At 43.4% G+C, this 20,425-nt stretch overlaps 1 non-coding gene across 1 annotated transcript; it reads right to left on the bottom strand.

The window, feature by feature from the left end:
* Window positions 1-1,652: 1,652 nt before the first annotated feature.
* On the bottom strand, window positions 1,653-1,723 carry trnag-gcc (transfer RNA glycine (anticodon GCC)). Its single transcript has one exon. It is a non-coding gene; the product is annotated as a tRNA-Gly (tRNA).
* Window positions 1,724-20,425: the final 18,702 nt, after the last annotated feature.

Consider the following 20,425-nt stretch of genomic DNA (forward strand, 5'->3'; position numbering starts at 1 on the left):
CTGACAACAAGCTTTGTAACAACACAATTATCTTCTTCAGAGTTGAATTTATTTCTCCACCTGTCATAGTTTCAGGGACGTCATCCAAGCCACTTGTACATGTGAACTACTATGGATACAGGTCTGTGTTAATAAGCCTCAGCAGAGGAGGCAATCTGAGGGTCGAAGGCATAAGGCTACATAAGGCTTTGTCTCCCATATCTGACCAACCTTAACTGTCAGTTTCCTCAATAGCAGGCGGAACAAGACCATCATTTGTGAGAAACATGCTTATTCATGTCACATCAGTGCCTGAGAACACTGAAAAACAACAACGCTGATATTTTATAAAAGTACAAACAGCTGGTGTGCTGAATGCCAGATGTCCTTGTGTGATGGCAATGGCTTGCTGTATTTGATGCATATATGTGTGTCAAGTAAGAGCGTTTACTCAGACACAGACCTAGTTAAGGCCTAAATGTGAGGGCGCCTCATATTGGAAGTACATATACGAATACAAGATTCTGCCCCGTATCAAGTCTGAGTGAGCATACGATATAGAAGCTAGGGTACCGTTTAATCACAAACCAATGTATATGTTCTGGGCAACAGCATTTATAAAATATGCCTATTGTATTATAACATATAGACGGATTCTTGGAAATGTGTGTGTGAAAGATGCATGTCACATTTTTGCGTCATTGCTTTTATTACAGCAGTAGCCCCTACAGGTGCATTATGAGGCACTTGTCTGTTGATGTTGGGAGGACTGTGACCATGAGAAATCAATCCATCTCTCATACTATCCAGTATAATTTATGATGTTGAGTGACTGAACAAAGCAGCATCTGCAGGGATTAATGAGGTTTTTCTGATTCTGCACAATATGCGATTATATGCGAATTCTGAATACAAGTTTGATAGAGCAGCATCTAATGAGCGTTTCTAAGAGACAGCAGGGACAGATATTGTCTGTTGTTTGTTTGCCTGAACATGGACTAAATAAACCTGCCACGGGTGTGTGTGTCTGGGTGCACGTAGCCACTCCATCACACCCCAGCTGACACATGACCGCACCAGGGGGCTGCTTCTATGACAGATGGCGGTTGTCAGCATTCCTCGTTACTTAGTGGTCTCTATGAACATGACCTGGATGACATGTAAACATACAGTGTGCTCTTTGTAATCTGTATTCTGGCTCTAAAACAAGTGCCCCTTGTGAGGGTTGAAATCACAATCTTCAGATTATGAGACTGACTCGCTGCCTACTGCACTAACGAGGCTCAGAAAGAGGTGAAACATGGTCTTTTCTCTTTTTCTTCTTTAAATAAAGACATCTACAGTGCTCATGCTGGCAACTGCACCAACAAACATTCTTAATTTAAATCAAATGAATGTGTTCTATAAAAAGGCTCTAAAGGTAAAACATCTTAGTAATTCTTCCTGTGACACCTTCACTACCAGTGATGGTAAGTGCTCTTGTTTCAAATGTGATGTGCACTGTACCACTGAAGCTCGTCTGTGAAGTGTAGAGCCTCTGTGTGTATGTCACAGTGATGTTAACAGAAGTCAGATAGGTCTGTTAACACATATAAAAACAACATGCTGAACAACAGCATAGATGTGAAGGTGAATATATGTCCCCTCACATGTTCCTCAGTTAAAAGGGTCATTGCATTGGCCGGGAATCGAACCCGGGCCTCCCGCGTGGCAGGCGAGAATTCTACCACTGAACCACCAATGCTGTGAAAAGCTGACATCTAGTGGTGCCATCGCAGGTTGCAGCCTCCTCATTCATCAATCAATCCCTCCTCCACATAAAGTCAAAAGTTATAAATTCGCCTCATTACATGAGCGGTTGTGTGTAATGACGCGGCTCACCAGCAGAGGGCGTGTGACGGAGCAACAAGCAGGAAACTACAGGGGAGAAGAGACACAAGCATCCACAGATCAGAACAGACACTCAGCTCTTCTCTCTGAGACCATGATGATACCGTCACATATCATCACTGCACATGTTTTTGGCTGCACGTCTGGAAATGAGAGGAGACAGAACATTATCATACATGTTGCATAAGTAAAGTCACATGACATGCACCACTGTAAATAAAGGAAACCACATATTTTTAAGACACTTAGAGCACAGAGCCCAAGAAATAATATAATCTAAAGCTCACAAGACACAAGACGAACAGAACAGAACAGAACAAATATTTTATTTATCCCAAACTGGGAAATGTTTTCTATTGCAGCAGCAATGTACAGGGTCAGTATCATCCTATCTGCTGGTAAAAGTCTTTCTCCCCGTCAGTGTGGAGGTGGTGGAGGAGTACAAATACCTGGGAATGTACTTGGACCACAAACTGGAATGGAGTAAGAACGTGGACATTGTTTACAGGAAGGGCCAGAGTCGCCTCTACTTTCTGAGGCAGCTGAGGTCCTTTAACATCTGCAGGACGATGCTGAGGATGTTTTATGAGTCTGTGCGGGCCAGTGCCATCATGTATGCTGTTGTCTGCTGGGGCAGCAGTCTGAGGGTGAGGGACATAAACAGAATCATCAGGAAGGCCGGCCATGTTGTGGGAGAGGACTCTCTGACAAAGGTGTGTCAGAGGAGGATGTTGTCCAAAATAAAGACCATACTGGACTGTCCCTCCCACCCGCTCCACACTGTGCTGACCAGCTACAGGAGCTTGTTCAGCAACAGACTCTGACTCCCACGATGCACCACTGAGAGACACAGGAAGTCATTCCTGCCTGTCTCAGTCAAACTACTGAACTCTGAACTGTGACAGTCACTCAGACACTGTACATTCATACTGGTACATTCATGTCAGGCTCTTTACTGTGTAAAGGTTTTTGTACAATAGTAAATATGTTCTTTAGATACAACTCAGGGATTTAAATGCTGTCTAGGTATTTCAATATTTATTATATATTTCTATTTCATATTTCAATTATCTTTTCTTCTATTTGTCTGTAACAAACAAGAATTTCCCCTCTGGGATAAATAAAGTAATTTCTGATCTGATTCTGTAACCTGCGATTTCACCACTAGATGTCAGCATTGCACAGCATTGGTGGTTCAGTTCAGATTGAGAGAATGCAAAGAGTGTGCAAAGCTGTCATCAAAGCAAAAGCTGGCTGCTTGGAAGAATGTCAAACATCAAACATATTCTGCTTGGTTTAACACTGTTTGTTCACTGCATCATTCCACATGTGTTCCTTCATAGCTCTGATGTCTTCAGGATGAATCTACAATGTAGAAAGTCATAAAAACAAAGACAAACCACTGAGTGACTTTTGACTGGTACATTTAAAATGTCATCTTATGTCCTAACCAGCAGGGGGAGCACTGATCATAAACTCTCTGTCTCACATGTTTGTCATGTGTTTTTATGGAAGATGATGCTGACTGTTGTTTTCTTGCTTCTCTCTGTAAACAGCTTGTAAACAGCAGCTTCCCTGAGGGGAAACTCAGCTAATAAATGATGCTGTAACCTCTGGGACTTGATCTGCTGGGTGGGAGTCCACTACATTATCCATCCATCCTCATCCATCCAGCTACACCCTCCCTCCTAAAATGCAGGCTGAAGGATGCGGGCATCGATCCCGCTACCTCTCACATGCTAAGCGAGCACTCTACCATTTGAGCTAATCGCTAATAGCCCTTGTACAAAGGGTCAATTGCAAGTCTGAGGGTCCAGGGTTCAAGTCCCTCTTCGGGCAGAACACTTTGCACTCCCTCTTGCTTGTACTCCCCTTCCCTCTCTGTTAATGTGCTTGAACAGAGCTCTGTGAACAGCCAGCCTCTTTGTGTCTTGCCCTCCTCGTGCAAGGTGTCAATGGTCGTCTTTTGGGCAACTGTCAAGTCAGCAGTCTTCCTGTGGTTGTGCAGCCTACAGAACTAGACTGAGACCATTTAAAGGCCTTTGCAGGTGTTTTGTTCATTATCTGGTTAGAGTGGATCCAGGTGTCTTCAATATTGAACCTTTTCACATATTCTCATTTCCTGACATACTGAATGTGGGTTTTCATTGGTTGTCAGTTATAACCATCAAAACTAAAAGAAATAAACACTTGAAAGTAGAATATCATGAAAAGGTTGATTTATTTCAGTAATTAATGACTACAGCTGGACCAATGAACAGACTGTGGACTTCTCCATAGACTGATCTGTGTAGATAGGACACCAGGATTACTGTCCAAACAAAATGTTCCACTGAGATTTGAACTCAGATCGCTGGAGTCAGAGTCCAGAGTGCCTCTCAGTGTGACAGTGGAAAACACGCCTCCCTGCATTACTTGCTGCTGCTTCTTCTTCTTCTTTTAGGTATTTAGCTGGCGGTTGGACTGGACTGGACTTGACATTACTTGCTGCGCATGTACAGAACCGAACAAAACACACGCCCCGAACCAAAACACATTTACCGAACGGTTCTGATTTTTTTCCTGAACAGTCCCATCCCTACTTAGGACCATGTCATATTTCACTTTGTCTTTTTAATACATCTGCAAACATGTCAACAACTCTGTGTGTTTCTGTCAGTATGGGGTGCTGTGTGAACATTAATGAGGAAAAACGAACTTCAATGATTTTAGCAAATCGCTGCAATATAACATTTAAGGGGGTCTGAATACTTCCTGCACCCACTGCACATTTTTCCATCCTTGAGATCGCACGTTTCTCCCTCGTCAACGATCCTGAACTGCTCGACTTCTTCTACATAATAGCTGTCAAGGAAACAATAGCTTAGCATTATACAGTGAGATGGTGTGGATGTGTTATGTTTTTTTGTCATTGTTAAAAATGACTCTAATTTGTATCACATATTTTGTGTGAAACCATATACCTGCCATTGCCAAGAGTCAAGGATGCAGATATGAAGGAGAGCATCAAGTTCTCTCACTATCAGATCACCAATGGGAACCTTGTCCTCCCATAAACTTTAAAAAAAAATCACAAGTACAATAACAATGTCATATATAAATATTTTTTTATTTCACTGCATCAAATTGTTTTTTAAATAACTTCAGACGTAATTAGACATTGAACATTTTTTTTTCTTCTTTTGAAATATTTTTTAACATTTTAAGGCAATCACTGCAGATGACATCATGACGCATTTTGCAGACATGGGCCCCACATTTGGCACAGTGTGCCCCACATTTGGCACAGTGGCTCCACACACGTCTGCGCTGGAAGCACAAAGTGCACTGCTTGCAGCTTTTAGATGGCCCTGGCCCTTCTTTTTCTTCCTCTTCTTCTTCTTCTTTTCCTTCTTCCTTCTTCCTGAAGGACCAGGTTTTCTGGCTGTTCCATGCAGGATCGACAGCCACAAAGAGTACAAAAGCATTGAAGCAAGACATGTCCAGCATGTGATATAAAATGCACATTGGCCCTCTCGGTGTCTTGCGCCGGCACGAGTATGTACCACACATCTGAAAAAGAAATGCTCAGATGGTTTGAATACATTTACACACAACCTTCTTATTATGAAAAAGAGTCTGAAATCTTCCAATAATATGTAAAATATGGAATACAATTGAATAAATAGTATGGCTATATCAGACAATCACAATAATACATAATAATACTACATACAAATGTATTTACTTAACATGTACATAAGTAAATAACTTGGGTAATAATTGATATGTTGCTTACCTGGTCCAGGTGGTCCACAGCTCCTTTGGCTTTGCTGTAGTCCAGGATGATCTGGGGCTTTAACTTACCAGACTCCTGGAATACTGGCTCCCCGTTTTTTGTACTGCGGAGGACCACATTCTTCGTACATACGACACTGCTGTCCAGTCCTGGGTGAATGCAAAGCAAGAGGACAGCACCTGTCTCTGCTTCACGGTGAGCAGCTGCTGGGGGAGCTCTGGCTTATTTTTTCGCACTGTCCCGACCAGAGCCATCTTGCCCTTTTGGAGCTCTGCAGCCAGGGGGAAAGATGTAAAAAATTGCCCGCAGTCACTGTGTAGCCCTTTTCAGTTAAGATAAGATAAGATAAGATAAAACTTTATTAATCCCGAAGGAAATTCTTAGCTGAAGGACCACCCGCATCCCCTGGTTCCGTTCTCTGGGTGCTGATGCGGCAGACCTCTGTGTACAACTCCAATCTCCATGCATAGGAGGTCTGCACATCACTCAGCACCCAGATTTTTAACCCGTACTTGGCGGGTTTGGAGGGAATGTATTGTTTGAACGAACAGCGGCCCCTGAAAGGGACCAGCTGTTCATTAACACATACACCCCTCTCTGGGTTATACATTTTTGGGATGCAGGTGGTCCATTGGGTCCACAGATCTCGCACAGGAGCCAGCTTGTCTCTCCTGTGGCGCTCTGGCCAGGACAGTCGATCATCAAATCACATAGCGAGGTTGATGGAGGAAAACCTTTTTTGGGACATCTTGGCTGCAAAAATGACCCTCCCTGTTGTTTCATCCCAGAGGCTCTTCATGGACTCGTGTCTGGACCGGTACATGCCGCCCAGGATCAGCAGCCCCAGGAATTCACGCAGCTCCTCAAGATCCACATCTCTCCATTGTGGCACTGAATGCCTTCAATGCTTTTGCTTTTGAAAGGTCCACAGCTGCGTGGTAGCGCTGCAGTGTCTCTCCGAGTCTTTCTTCGTGTCTTTGCTTCTTTTTAACGTCCCGGGCAGGAGCAGGTGAGTGATCGCAGTTCCGCCGACGTCACAGGTTGAGGGAAAAAAGGGCAATCGGGCAGTTCAACACAAATTTTAGAATTCAAACTTAAATGTTTCTAATCCATCACCAGAACACTGGGAAACACATTTACTACCCTTTGTGTCATCAGGGACAAAAATGTCCGCTTCTAAAAACTGCTCTAAAAACTGAACAGATTCATATTTTTCTGCATAAATATGTGGAACAACTTCAGGACTGCTCAGAACTACCAAACATGACATCATTGGAGGAGTTTAACGCTTTAAATGCCAGGTAGATTGCATGATGCAAATATTTCATATAAAAATGCACAAAACAAGTTATTTTACAAGTTGGGAGGCTCAGGCATTATTTTATATCTGTCATGTCAAAGTTTATCCAAAATATTGAGTTGGAGTTATTAGTGTTTGTATTGCAGCAGTTTTAAATGGTGTTTTCCACTTAGGTCCATTAACTCCTATTATAATACTACATTTTAATATCAGAGCCATAACAACATGGAATCATGCATTTCTTAATGTAAGGGTTTCATTTGTGAGGACATGTCAAAGTTCATGATCATAAATTCAGCTTCACATTCTTCATTTCACTGCTTCTAAGACAAAAACATGTTCTGACCTGAAATCACAGTCAGTGATTCAAATGAAAGTGAAACATCATCAACATTTAAAGCACAAAGTTGAAGCTGCTGTCACTTCCACACACTCTGCTTCTACACACAGCACAGACTCACTGAGGAACCAGAACCCAACCAGAACCCAGCATGTAGAGGCTGAGTGAATGTGGTGCTGAAGGTGTGGAGGTGGATCAGTGTGTCAGAGGAGACTCTGTAGAAGGACAGAGTGCCAGCAGGACAGTCCACATACACTGCTGCTCTGTCAGAGCCAGAGGAGGAGGAGATGAATGTTTTTTCTGTTATTGTGCCAGACAGAGTAACCACGATCAGAGCAGCTGAGACTCCAGGACTGATTGTTTGCTCCAAACCTGCAGTCATCACTGTTTCCTTTCCTTCTGATTCTTCTGTAACTCACTGATATATGAACCCCTCCTGTCCTCTGAAACTGTTGTGTGGTCCCACCACCACCTCTCCTTCAATGGACAGCATCCAAGCACTGGGCTTCATCATCTCAACTGAAATGAAGAGTTTTTTTCAATTTCACATAGATGGCGGAAAGAGTCATCTATGTGAAAAAACCATCAGCTCTCACCTGTTTACAACTCTGTCCTTTCATCCCTTCCTAGCAGGTTTCACCCCCATTTAAACTCTAATGATGGGCTATCAACTAGTCCTGCACAAGTCCCTGGCATAGTTTCTGGCTATACATGTTACACTCTATACAGTGTGTTATACAGCTATAACACACTTACTGTACATTGCAGCAGCTATCCACTGATGTTAGCATTAATGTGCTAGTTAGTGTGTGTGTGTTGACAGTCTGCTATAGTCATCTGGGTGGAAAGACAGCATTTCTCATCATCTATGGAGGCTTGGGATACAGTTACAAAATAAATCTAGTCAATGCATATTCTAATCTAATCTCTAATCCAATTATTTTACACCAACTACTGACTGTTGACTACTATGACTACTGTTAGATTAGGACACCAGTATTACCATCCAAACAAAAGGTTCCACTGAGATTTGAACTCAGATCGCTGGAGTGCTAACCATTACACCATGGACCCTGCTTCACATGGATCTTCTTCTCCTCCTCTATCCGGCGAGACTGTCCTCCATGAGGAGACTGTCCTCCATGTCTAGATAAGGCTTGTCCTGTCCTGTGATTTTTGTGACTTTTTATTCCCTGAACACCCAGCTTTGCTATCCTTGGGATAATTTTATGACATGGAGCAAATAAATTGGTCGCTCAGTGCATTGGACAACATTTTCTCACAAAGAAAGACATCACCGGGAGAACCCCTCTGCCCTGAAGGGACCCTAGAAGATGTGGAGGATCTATTCATCTATTGGACATTGGTAGTAGGCATACTTCTGAATTGCGTGGGAGCTGTCCTGCTGTACCGAAAAGTTGGAAAAGCCGCTGCTGGCAAATTGGCACTACCACTAAGCATGGACACAAAACAAGACCCTGGGCTCATGGGACCTCGGATCTCAGAATTACATCAGAAGATGGACCGGATGGAAGAGCTGATCTGCAACATTTCAGCCCGCTCCGGAGAGGGCTGGAAGCGGGTGGATAACATCGGAAGACAGTCCGACCATTTGAGGATCTCAATGGAAGGAATATCTGTCAAGCTGGAAGAGATGTCGAAGGTTCTCCATGCACCTGCAAGGGACGAATGCGCACTGAGGCCGGACTGACCTATCGATCACTGATCTGGGCAAATTAATTACAGATCGAAAATTGTTGTTATGATTTTGGTTGATTTTCTGTCTGCCCCCCCCCCCCCCCCTCCTGAGGCCCTGAAGAATAGCCCAGCAGCTGTGCTCCTATCTGACTCCTGTGCAACTCCTATCTCCCGTCAAGGACAACTGGTGAACTGCCTGTACACATCTTGGCAGTCTCAGTCATACTATCGCACACACTTCTCATGGAACTGACGCACATACATTCCCCTCCCTACCCCTCCCTTCCTTCTCGTCTGCCTCCGTATCTGTTGTTTTCTCCCCCCATCCTCTGTGTCCATGAAAAAATTCCATCACGTTACCACGTGTACTGTAATCAAGGGTCAATGTCATTATGTGATTATATTGTTTGTATGTACCGCAATCTGCAAATGTATTTTTGAGAGCCAAAAGGGCGCCTTGAACGGTCGCCCTGGTGCTTTTAGTGCACTCTTGCACTAGACACCACAATAGTTTTAATTTGCACATACAAATACTACCGTTTACTGCTTACTTTTGCACTTCAGCCACTTTACAGTCTGTTTACATTGTTCATGGACATTTGGATAGTTATAACATTTATGACTTGATAACCTGTACATACTTAATATTTTATATTTTATTTGTATCTATTCTCTATTCTATTTTACTGTGTCTTATATTTCAAGCTGCTCACTTAGAGACAAATAAAATTTTCTGAATCTGAATCTGAACAATATGTGAGAGCCCAGAATTGTGGGTCTTCAGAAACAACACTGACGGCTGTGTGCTGCAGAAGTTCTCTAACAACACTGCAATTGTTGGTTTCATCACTGACAACGTCGACGTAGAGTACAGAGGACTGATGCAGAACTCTGTGGACTGGTATCAGCGAAACCACCTCCTGATCAATGCAGGACTTCCTGTGCGTTTTAGAGGATACCTCCAAGAGACTTTTTTTCTCGTCTAGAGGTGATACGTATGTGTACCAATTTTCATGTCTGTAGGTCAAACGGGGACTCAGATCTCATTCCAGGGGGCGCTGCTGAGCCATGTGGCCACGCCCACATATGACGATTTGGGGGTTTTAGGTGCACAGGGGCTGATGTCATGATAGAGTAAGAGGCAGGTAGGATGAACAAATCAAGAAACACAGCAGCTTTCTCTATGGTGGCGAAGGGTCAACTTCATGACGTTGCCCCGCCCACACGGTGTAACATGCATTTATGCTTGCATTTCAGAATCAGAATCAGAAATACTTTATTGATCCCAGGGGGAAATTGCTTTCATTCCAGGTGCTCCATGTATACTCAAAAAACAGGTTACAAATATAAAAAAAGGTAAAGTAGTAAGCGTAAACTAAAAATAAAACCTAATAAATTCTAAACATTAATAAACATTCAGTTTAAATCCAGGCTCTCACACGTTTCGTGCTTGGGCCCTAATAAAGTAAAATAAAATCTTAATCACAGCTTCCTTAATACGAGCTGAACTTCATAGCTATAGCTTCATAGCTGTAGTTTCAGCAGCCAGTTTAATACCGTTCATGTCTATATTTGATATAACAGACACGATGACCATCCTTTAATGCTTTTGTTGCTTTATTACTTGAACTTTTGTCGCTGAGCTCCGATGCTTTTTGATGAAGCATTTTAGCAACAGACTGTTGCACTGTGTCCGTCTTTATTGTGATGACAGCTCCTAGTTCTTCACACTTTAGATGTTCCTAAAAGTAGAGTGTGCATCACACACTGTACAGTATGTATCAAGTATTATTGTTCCTCCAGTGCACCATTTCTTCTGTATAATTATTATTAGCAGTTATTACTGAAGATCGATGCCCCTACAAATATTCCAACTTACTGTAAATTCAGTTGTAGGCTGATTCATCACTGTCATTTCTCCATTGTTGTTGATGGATAACCAACTTTAGATATTTTTAATGAACAATAAATGCCCTGAAGCTCTGAAGTGTATTGTTTTTACACTGCACACCTGGTTTGGATCTTACAATGGTAACCTAAACATCACAGGAACTATACAAGAACAACCTCATGGAGGCTTCAGTGGTGTTTGTAATAAAACACTATCCTTCTTTTTTCACAAACAGTACAATACAGCACATGTGACTCCACAATGAGCAAAGCAGAGACCGCAGACCACGTAACACGGCGTTACTATGCTGGAAAAAACGTGTCTGCCTGTGAGCTTCTGTTATGTACTGTAGCATCCTAACTTCCATCCTTACAAACCACCTGTCCTCTGTTTAAAATGTGGACATTATTGTCCTCAAAAGACTGACTGTCCTTTCTCTTTGAGGTGAAGATGGACTGCTGAGTGTTGTCCTGTGGATGTGTCTCTTCTGTCCTGTGCTCTTTACCTGTGGGGTGGCTGTGGGTTTTTATTCACTAATAACATATCAGTTCTAGAATGATGTGTGTGTGTTTGATGTGATTTGATGTGTGTGTTTATCTGGTTTTAGGGGTCAGTGTGTGTTCATCCATACGCGGCCGCCTGTGTTGATGTAAATGTGTGTGTCCTGTCAGCCATGATCATGCTGAGACAGAATAATGCTGGAAAAAGCTCCCAGCTGTTAGACCTGAAGGTAAAGCTGCATGCTGTTGTGGTTTCTCTGAGTGTAGGATCTCTGTAAACAGCTTGTAAACAGCAGCTTCCCTGAGGGGAAACTCAGTTAATAAATGATGCTGTAACCTCTGGGACTTGATCTGCTGGGTGGGAGTCCACTACATTATCCATCCATCCTCATCCATCCAGCTACACTCTCCCTCCTAAAATGCAGGCTGGAGGATGCGGGCATCGATCCCGCTACCTCTCACTTGCGCTTACTGCATCGCGCTAGTCGAGCCAAAGTAAGCCCAAAGTAAGCCCACATTAGCCAATCACGTTCCTTTCCCTGGGCTTACTTTTGACCAATCACGTTCCTTTCCCTGGGCTTACTTTTGACCAACCAATCGCGTTCCTTCACTGTGGCTTACTGACCCTTCCTCGTGAAAACGGTAAGATGAAGTTTACTTCACCTTATTTAATTTACTATAAATCAGCCATTGTCTGTTCAGATACAGTCTGTATCTTAAGAAAACAAAACAGGCAGACATAGCGATATAGCGATTGGACATTATATAGCACACGTTTTCTTCGACGTACCCGTCAACCTGTAAATACCGACCAAAAAATGTCACTACCATTGATCGCTATCGCTATCATGGCCACCCGCTAACAGGCTATACGTGCAATTGATTCTCTGTAAACTGGTAGATATTGCTCTATTGTTCGTTTTATGTAATGTACACATAACGTACTAATATGCATGTAATACCTTGTAATGGTGTAAACCGCTTTTTGTAGATGTAAAGTAGCCTACATGTAGGCTAATCCAGGAGGTCATTCACTATCTCTATAAACTATAAACGTAGGATATTGATCAGTTCAGAAATTCCAGTTTTAACATTAATATAATAAATCAAAATAGAATACTTTTTACTCTTACAAATTAAGTTATGTTATGATGTTAAAATGGTTTGTTTTCAGGTGGGTGTTTTATTACAATCCCTCCCCTTTAACAACTTACCTCTACAAATATTTAAATAAAGGTACAATACAATAGCTCAATGAAAATAACATGGTTTTGCTTTGTAGGAGACACAGTAGTACACATTATCATAGTAATGTGAATTACTTTATCAATCCCTGTGGGGAAATGAAGTAGCTTGTTAAATGATCACACTCTAAAAGTACAGGTATCTTTCAGCTGTAATTGTGTTTTCATTTCAGAAAATGTATGCTTATCCGGTTTTTAAGCGGCAGTCGGCCACATCACAGCGTCTCCTCATGGCGCCATCAGAGGAGGCGCTGCGAACGCAAAATGTGGAATCTGGAAGGGCCAAACCTGAAGAGGAAGTGCTGGCGGAGGCCAGAACTTTTGTGAGTGTAAACGGTGGAGACCCCAGTGACCAGTTTTTGGTGCTTGCTCACTGCAAGCTCCAGTTTGGGAAGTACCAGGGCCAGAGATTTAGATGGCTCCTGGAAAACTCTCTGGGGTATGCATTGTATTTGATGGACAGCATATCTAAAGAGACGGTGCAGGCAAACCCCCTGTCACAAAATAAGCAGCTGTTCATCCAGTACACATCTCTTATTAGAGAGATGGCAGAGGAACTGGAGAAGTTTAAAAGAAAGCAGCAAGTGCAAGCAGAAGCCCGGGAAACTGGAGACCAGGGATGTTTGATGGTAGAGTTTGGAGACTTCAAGGGCCGGTCCATGAAGGACGTCTATGAAGACCAGAGCAAGGAGGCCCAGGCTCTCATCAAGTACCTGATCAAGGCAGATGCCAGGCCCAAAACCAACATGGCTATTTTCAAGACATACGTCTTGAAAAGAAGGGCTTCTGCTGGAGCATGTCAGCCTGCACCTACACCTGCAGCCTCCAGTGCCTCTGCACCTACCCCTGCAGCCTCCAGTGCCTCTGCACCTACACCTGCAGCCTCTAGTGCCTCTGCAGCCTCCAGTGCCTCTGCACCTACCCCTGCAGCCTCCAGTGCCTCTGCACCTACCCCTGCAGCCTCCCACATGTCTGCTCCTTCACCTGCTGCCATCCAAACTGGTGTGTGGAAGACTGGCACTGTGAAAGCACTGTTGGCGCGTGGCAAACATTTGTCTCCTTCACAGCTGGCTAAAAAACTGATGTCACCAGTTAAACCCTGTGAGTGTAACTGTGCAACATGTACTGTATATGTATTCAGTTATCATTATGGCAGACTACACAGACTTATCCACTTGCTGTTTCCAGCCCCGATACCGCAGTGCACTCTGCCAACAGAACCCCAGCCAAACATTTGGCACAAAGGCAGCTCTTCCCTACTGGTAAGTAACATCGTACATTGTTTGTCCTTGTGTCTTGTCAACAGTAATAATTTTATTAACCTATTAATAAATGCTAATAACATTTTATATTTGTGCTGCAGGCACTTCTGTTGCCCCTTCTGGAGCGGGTGACTTTGCTGAAGACGATGATGAGGAGCTGGTATCTGCAGTGTCACAATATGAAGCACAGCAGAATACAGGTGTGGCATACGACACAAATGCAAATATTATGAAAATGTTTAGTGAAAACACACTGTGAAGTATTATTTTTGAGGAATAAAAAATCACTGTTTTTTCAAATATTTTTGTTTACAGTACAGGATTATGTCGCATCAAGCTTCAAGCGGGATGCATTCTTTGAGTGCACCTCTTCAAAACCTCAAGGATATCCAAAGGTGTTGGTGTTTTCATTTGTGTTTCCCATTGAGAAACAATCATTGGATAACATTTTCACTAACATCACTTGCTTTTCTCACTCACTATCTGTCTAATCCCCTGAACAGGACGGAGGAGATTCATTGTTTTAATGATCACAGTAACTGTTTTTCATCACTGCAACTGTGTGCACGCTTCATGTCTGTGGGCATCACTACTTTATACTAAATTCATCACAACTTATTTTCTTTGCTCTATTCCATCTAATCCTTTTCAAATACAGCTCTGGAAAAAATAAGAAACCACAGCGGTCTCTTATTTTTTTATGTCTAACTATTAATTATAATCATAATCTATTAATGCTTGTCCAAATGTATGCTGTGCAGGCAGATTGTGGACTGCGATCAAATACAACAGTCATCCTTATATTATTTTTTTCTGCATTTCTCCTTCAAAAGCTCCAGCCATTGCTCATTCAGAGGCCCGTGCTGGTCCGCCTCTAGTGGTAAAAATACCAGACCCTCCACATCATCAGCCACCTACTGAGCTCCCTCGTCACTGGAAGGATCAGCTTCCACCTTTCCAGCAGGAGTGGATCCGTAAGACCCTCTTCAAGGCCAACCTACACACTGGCAAGCCAGAGCTAGTGCCCCAGCTGAAGCTTTGGTGGCATCCTCCTCAGCCCCCTCTCATTCACAGTCAGCTGCCCGCCTCACCTGACCTCTTCTTCTGTCGGCCCCTTTTTTTATGGATGCCGCTGAAGATGTGGCAGTTCCCTCTTGTCTGTGTTCGCCCAGACTGTGGTAAACACAGACTAACAGCGGCAGGACTGTATCGTACTGTGCGCAAGGTCTTAGACATCGACGGGTGGTATGACCTTGCAACAGAGTACTTGGAGTGCAAACGCTGCACAAAAAAGTATCCAGCCTGGTCCGAAGACATCTTAGGACAACTGGATATGGGCCACCGCAGTCAGTTTCCTGCTTTATTGACATACAGGTAAGTCATAATTAAGATCAAACATTATTAGGTGCTTTGATTTGTGTTATTGTTTAACCAAAAACTGCATTTGTGTTATTACACTGGTCTTTCATTAGATACTCATGTGACAACCGGGTGGTGAGGATGATGAGGGAGAGGACATTGGGCAACAGTGTGACTCAGCTTCACAAGAAGTTGATGGAGCAACATGGTGAGGCATGGACGCAGCGTGTACTGCAGTACCTCACTGCCTGTGAGCCATTTGCAAAGTCCTCCCTTGTGCAGCCTCCTGTGTTCCTTGAGCCTCCTCCCTTACCTGCCATACCTAAACCTAAGTGGCTGTTAGCTGTATACGCCAGGGATGTTCTGGGGCGACTGCATGAGGTCAAGGCCAAAATTACATCTGTCTTTGGGTCTGTGCTCAAGATTGACTCCACTAAAAAGGTATCACAGCATTTTACCTATACAGAATGTTGGCCAGATATAAATATGTTTGCGTGCATAATGAACACTCTGTTTGACCTTTTCCAAATAGGTCACAAAGAAACTCGCTGGGGCTGCTTCAGGGACAGCTGCTTGGTGCACAAATGTGGGAAATGAACACGGCCAAGTCCTTGTCTCTGTGCTCACAGCTGCCGAGGGACATGGATTGGATGCCATGGCAGCTGGCCTGATGAAGCGCTATCGGGAGGCAGGACAGATGCCCCCAAAAGTGATGTATGTGGACAGAGACTGCTGCAGTCAGCATGGCCAGTCTCGTGTTAAGGCCATGTTTTCAGAGTGGGATGACCTCGAAGTGCGCCTTGACATCTGGCATTTTATGCGGCGATTTGCTGCAGGTGTCACAACAGAGGCTCATCCACTCTATGGAGTCTTCATGGCACGTCTGTCCACGTGCATCTTTGAATGGGATCCAGAGGATGTCGCTGCTCTTCGCCGTGCAAAGGAGGGGGAGCTAGCAGCAAAGAAGACCGGCCACCTCTCAGAAAAGGCACTCAGTGCTCACATTACCCGGAGGGAGTTGGCACTGCACTGCCGCAGGAGGACCAGAGGGATGGAGGAGACCACCAGCCTGATTGGATCACTGATTGATCACTTTGACAGTGTGGATGGGAAGGACACTCTGGGAGTTCCTCTACTGGACCATGATCGGATCCAGCAAATATGGAAAGAACAGCAGAAACATGTACTGTGTATCCAAGACCCAGAGAACTTCCCACTCTACATTAAGAAGGGGACACTGAAGAAAGGTGGTGTGGAGCTGTGCTGCTACAGGTGTGCCCGTGGCTCTACCTCCCTGGAGTCTTTCCACCTCCACTTGAACCGCTTCATCCCAGGTATCCCATATGGATTACAGTGTCTCTTTAAGTATTATAAGCACTGTAACTGTTTCCATTACTTTAAAGTAATGTCACATTCTACAGTAATATTACAGTCCTTTTCTGATGTCAGAACAGATCTTATCTCACAAGAAACTAATTTAATTTAACTTTTCCTCATTAATTCTGGTTATAATGATGATTTTTCATGTATTTACATAACTCTATTGCATGTAACCTCATAGTACCTCAAATGTAGCACATATCTTGCGTGTGTGTGACCCTTTTTCCTATTTTATTTAACCTTTAGGAACCAGTGCCAGTGATGCACATTTTCAGGCCTATCTCCTTGAAGGCTTGATGCGATGGAATGAAGATCGGATGGAAGAGGCTGTAAAAGGAGCCTCTTCCATCCGATCATATGGCAGTGCCCTGCGAGAGGCTGTGGACCAGCTCAGCCGAGTTGTGTTTGGGAAGCCCTGGGATGAGCGCTACCGCCCTCCTGGAGTATACACAGGCAAGAAATACTCATTTAACACCAATATAAATCATTTATTCATCAATCCACATTTTTGTATTTTGAAACATTATCTGTATAACCTTTTATGTTCTGGACAAAATATTAAGAACACTTTCTTTTTTGTTTTTTTCTTGTAGGTGAATTGCTGGGGGTGGAGTATCTGTACAGCCAGACAGGCAAAACATTGACTCCAGTGCTCCAGAACCCTGAAGAGGAGGACAGGTTGGTGGAGCAAATAAATGACGAGGACCTGCAAGATGAGGGATTTCAGGAGGAGATCATGGAGGACATCACAGTGTCAGTGCTCTGTGAGGATGACCCCTGCCATGATCTTCAAAAGAGCCCCCCATCTTTGACAACCAGTCCTCAGGCCTCTGCTCCACCCCACCCATCCACGTCCAGTAATGGAGAAGGACAGCATCCTGCAAATGATGTATTTTCAGGTTTCAACGGCGGCAGAAGAGTCAGGAATTGAGTGTCCTTAATCAGGGACCGGCTCCATCTGCCTCAATTCCTGTGGCTCAAACCCGGCTTACTGCTCTGAGGGAACCACTGGATGAAGCACCAGTCATATCAGGCCCAAGACACACATTGGTACTTCCACCAAATCAGGAAGGACAGGCTCCTCCTCTGCGGCCTGGTCGCCGGCGCATCAGGGAGCGCCCCATCACACCTGCGCCCACAGTACCTGGTCCCACAGCATCAGAAACTGCACAGCCTGTTTCAGCAGCTGGGTTAGGCACGTTAGTTCTGAACCCAAACATGACTGTGCCAGTGGTGATGGCAGCTTCTGGTACTGCAGCATCCGGTGCAGGCGCAGCCCCGCTTCTTCCTGCGTCTGCTGCTCCTCTTCCTACTGTGTCCCGTTTCACTCAGAGGAACAGGCGGCGGCGGGCTCTGGAGGAGGAGAGTGGAGTCCAAAAAAGGAAGTATGTGAGAAGGGTTACCTTCAACACATGCAGCAAATGTGGGCATCCTAAAACAGCAGAGTTTGGCCACAGTAGATATGGTAATGCCACATTTTGCTCGCGTTCATCCAGTGGAATGTCTCTGGATGAGTGGCTGCACCAGCAAAAACATCCACAGTAAACACTGTACAATGTTTGGCCTGTATATATTGTATATAAGCAATTTTCTTATGTTTAAATCAACAAGCCTGTCTGTCTTTATGCAGTGCTGTTGAATTTTATTGTATAATTGTACATTGTGTAATATTTGACCTAATATTTGACCTGTATATGTTGTATATATTTTCACATGGTGTTGGAGTTATTCTTTAATGATTATACATTTATTCTTATAAAAGTGTTCCTTATTTTCTGTAGACGTGTCGTATCATGCATTATCTTCTGTAGCCAGCTTGCATGTAAATAGCTGGTAGACAGGTCACGGCGGGGGCAGTGGAGCAACTTTACCAAGAAACGAGAAGGAAGCACACCACGGTTTCGAGAAGGGTGTCAGTGAAGATATGAAAAGAGTGATTTAAATACTGAACAAGATGTTTCCCTTTTCCCCTTAGTAACAATGTTGTAAAAATAGGGCACTCCTATATTCAATAAAAGGCAGGCGAGCCAGAGACTGTTTCAGAGTGAGTTTGGAGATTGTAACTGAGCAGTCTCTGGTCACTCTCCTTGCAAGTAAAAAGATATCTAACTCTCTGTGTCTCTTTTGTACAGGTTGTGTAATACAAATGTTTGGGGTTTGAACCTAACATTAATTGGTCCTTCGAGCCGGATTCCAAGATACCTGACGATTCCGGCGCGTGAGGGAGACACCAGGAAAAGTCAGTGGCCACTGCATAAAGACCCTTTCCGGGACTGGTCTCTCCCTTACGGGTTGGGGTCCGATGGTTGACGGAAAGCCCAGGAGACACAGACGAGTGTGAGTATAGATTTCCTTAAAAAGGGGGAATGTGTGAAAGACGCGCGCAGTAAAAGATAAGAAGTACAAGAGGATAGTGAGATCCTCTGTGTGTTGAAGAAGTGTTGACAAGAGGATAGTGAGATCCTCTGTGTGTGTGAAAAAGTGAATAAAACCCTGACAATTCTAGACTCTATCAGGTCAAGTAAAAAAGTCCGCAGGAGGGTAGACTCCCCTAGTTTAAAACGACTAGTTAAATTCTACGTAGGTCAGCGGAACCTGTTTGGCAACTGTGTTAAAATTAAAAGTAAAAAGTGAAGTGCACGTTCGAACAAAAAGGTGTGAATGAAAGTGTGAATGAGAGTGTGAATGGAAATTCTGTTTCCACTTGGAAATTGAGTTTCATATAATACAACGAGAGTAAATTTGGTGAGTCCTTGTGGATGCATGTAGGCAAGAAAACTCCACCTGAATAAGGTTGAAGTGAGTTTTACCACAACAGACTGTTTTCACCAAACTCGTTGACAAAAATCCAGTGTTAGAATACACCAGGTATTGACACCCACTGGATCTAAAACACATTTAAACATGGGTAAAGAACAAAGCAAATTTCTTGAAGGAATGCAAAATAAAGATTGGAAAATATTCGAAATTACGAAACCAGAAGCGTTAAAACCATTACAAATATGGGTAGAAAAATATGGATTTTCAGGCAAATTACAAACCACAGAATTAAAAGCTTTGCAGGTAAAAATAAAAACAGAGTGTAAAGATAAAAAAGATAAAATGGATAAACACGGATTTGAGATGACTAAGGTGAGAGGAAAGCAAAACAGGAGAATTTATTGAAACAAGTTCCCTCTGAACTATGGTCACAAGGACCCACGGATGTAGGACTAGTGAAACGAGCACAACCGGTAATAATCAGGCCCAAAACAGAACATCGTCCTAGAATAAAACAGTATCCTTTAAAGCCTGATGCAATGGAAGGAATAGAACCGGTAATTGAGGATTTAAAGAAAGCAGGTGTATTGATAGAATGCGCAGACTCCCCAGTGAACACGCCTATTTTTCCAGTGAAAAAGGCGCCTCCATCTACAGGGTGGAGGATGGTTCAGGATTTGATAGCAGTGAATAATGCAGTAATTCAGAGGTCTCCATGCGTAGCAGACCCACATACACTATTAAATTCACTGAATCCAAAAGCTAAATATTTTACTGTGATAGACATAAGCAATGCATTCTTTTCGGTACCAGTGCATAAAGATAGCCAATTCTGGTTTGCATTTACTTTCAAAGGAAAAAGATACACATACACCAGGTTGCCTCAAGGTTATTGTGAAAGTCCAACTATTTATTCACAAGTAATTGCTTCTAGTCTTTCCACTTTTGAACCTCCAAGTAAGAGTCAATTGCTTACTTATGTAGATGACATTCTTGTGGCGTCAGAAACAGAGGCAGGCTGTAAAACGGACACGATTGCATTGT

Source organism: Parambassis ranga, unplaced genomic scaffold, assembly GCF_900634625.1.
Source record: "Parambassis ranga unplaced genomic scaffold, fParRan2.1 scaffold_21_arrow_ctg1, whole genome shotgun sequence".
Taxonomy (NCBI): domain Eukaryota; kingdom Metazoa; phylum Chordata; class Actinopteri; family Ambassidae; genus Parambassis; species Parambassis ranga.